This window comes from Balaenoptera acutorostrata, chromosome 8 (assembly GCF_949987535.1).
Source record: "Balaenoptera acutorostrata chromosome 8, mBalAcu1.1, whole genome shotgun sequence".
Classification (NCBI taxonomy): domain Eukaryota; kingdom Metazoa; phylum Chordata; class Mammalia; order Artiodactyla; family Balaenopteridae; genus Balaenoptera; species Balaenoptera acutorostrata.
The window spans coordinates 12,583,957-12,586,230 of NC_080071.1; the positions used below are offsets into that span (position 1 = coordinate 12,583,957).

Sequence of the window (2,274 nt, forward strand, 5' to 3'; positions counted from 1 at the left end):
TTGCAGATATCTCATAAAACTATTTATAGTTATCACTAATTCAAAATTACAGTATCTATTTGACCTGTTGCTGGATCTTATAATTTAAAGCATTAATAAAAAGCACATGTATTCCATCACAAGTTAAAAAGTATTTTGATAAATGTATTTCAAAATAATTGATTTTAATTTTTTGGCCGCTCCATGCGGCTTGTGGGATCTTAGCTCCCTGACCGAGGATTGAACCCGGGTCCACGGCAGTAAAAGCGCCGAGTCCTAACCACTGGACCGCCAGGGAACTCCCAATCGATTTTTAACAATATATGTGTTTTATGTATTTAAAAACATTATTCTGGAGAGGGACCCACGGCATGAAAAAAGGGTAAGAATCCCTGAAATATATATCCTCAATGTAGCAATGAATATCTAATTTAAAACAACAGGGGTGCTGCTTCCAAGCGTTATATTTCTAGATTGAATACTAGCTAAGATATGATAAAAAAAATAGACAAAATTTATAACATGTTAAGAAAAAATCTCATAGTAATCTTAAGCATCATAATATTATTAAATAATGTAATAAAACAATATAAGGAATAAAACAAAGCTGTGCACGTTTGCATATGTGTGGACATACGCATGTAAAGGCCTGTAATATTTTTTATTGAGGGCAACCAGAGCCATGTAGACCAGTTAGATTACTTTTAGGATGTTTCTTTCTAATTCATTCCTATGATCATTTTATAACTAGCAAAATTCTTGTTAAGGTATTTACAAAATTTTTAATCTTCATTAAACCATATAAGCAGGTGCTTATATTGAATAATACATGACATATATGAGTAAAGATATTTCACTTTATTCATGAGTCATGCTGGGGATTGCAATATTAAAAATTTTAATTTCAGCTAAATTTTATTAGTCAGCCTAAAAATAGTGCTCTTTTTCTAAAACCAGAACTCAAAGCCTTCTTGAACTTTAAGTTTCCAAAGGCAGTAGAACATACTCTGAACCACCTGCCATATAATCTTGTACCATCAAGTCTTCCATTTATGACTTCTAAGTACCTAAAAATAATCACTTTTCAAAATCACTTTAAATCATATTTAAATCACTTCCTCATAATCAAGAGCCCTTGCTTCCAGTAAACTATTCAATAGCTATTTCCAAAAGTGAGAAGCTTGACCAATGATTTTCACAAGATAATGCAGTGTGAAAAATTGGGACTTTCACATGAAAAAGACTTGAGTTTGGGTTCCTAGTCCATTACTTAAAAACTTTGTGACCTTAAATATTTCTTATTTTTTTCTGAGTTTCAATTTCCTCCTTGTGAATAGAAGATACCATCACTTACCTCATACTGTTTTTGTGCATATTAAATAAGATACTTATGTAAATTTCAACAGATTAATGTCTGTGCAAAAAAAAAATTGTTAATTCTAATCCCTTACTGTTTTATGAATAGAATTATCACAATAGATGTGACCAAACAGTTTGACCTTTACAATGACTTAACAAAATCTCTGCATAGGAAACTTTTTGCGCCAGGGTAGAACTTTTTAAAACTTGGCTCTGCAAAAACGCAGCATCTGTTACTATAAATATTGATACTCTAAATATCTCTATTTTTTTCTCACAGTGTATGTATGTATGCATGTATCTTTCTAAATTTTGAGACGGAATTCTGTTGGATCCAGTGTTTGCGTGTTGGGTTTTGAGGTACCGCCCACCCAACTAAAGGAAAACTATTTAAAATGCCAGTAAAAAGTTTCTGGCAGATGTCTCTGGGCATGTAACAACAGATTAAATCTAAAGCAGTGGATTCCATGATTACCTAAGTTAACACACTATCTATGTATTAACAGCTAGTGGGAGTATTCCTTTTATTTGCTTTGGATGTTATGAATTGTTTGTGATGGTATTATTTTTCCTTCTCCAGAGTTGTGGTTAGACTAAGTACTGGAGTGTTAAGCACACCTCCTTTTGAAGTGGTTTTATATCTTTAGGGAAATTCATTTTTGGGGTAATTTTCATTGTTTAGATGTTTACAAAATTTGTACACAGAGATCAGATAACAATAGCAGCTAAAATTTACTGACCTCTTCCATAGGAAGTGTTAACAAACGACTTGCATATGTCATTTCCCCTAAACCACGGAATCTTCCCATTGGATGGGTGTTATCAGAGACAGAAAGTAACTTGTCCAAGGTTGGAAAACTTGTAAGTGGCAGAACTAAGATCCAAACCCAGGTGTCTTCCAAAGCCTGTCATTTAATAGCCACAATGCTATAAAGC

The 2,274-nt window shown here is 32.9% G+C and overlaps 1 non-coding gene across 1 annotated transcript; it reads right to left on the reverse strand.

Moving 5' to 3' along the window:
• Positions 1–204: 204 nt before the first annotated feature.
• TRNAK-UUU (transfer RNA lysine (anticodon UUU)) lies at positions 205–277 on the reverse strand. The gene has a single exon. It is a non-coding gene; the product is annotated as a tRNA-Lys (tRNA).
• Between the last annotated feature and the right edge of the window lie 1,997 nt (positions 278–2,274).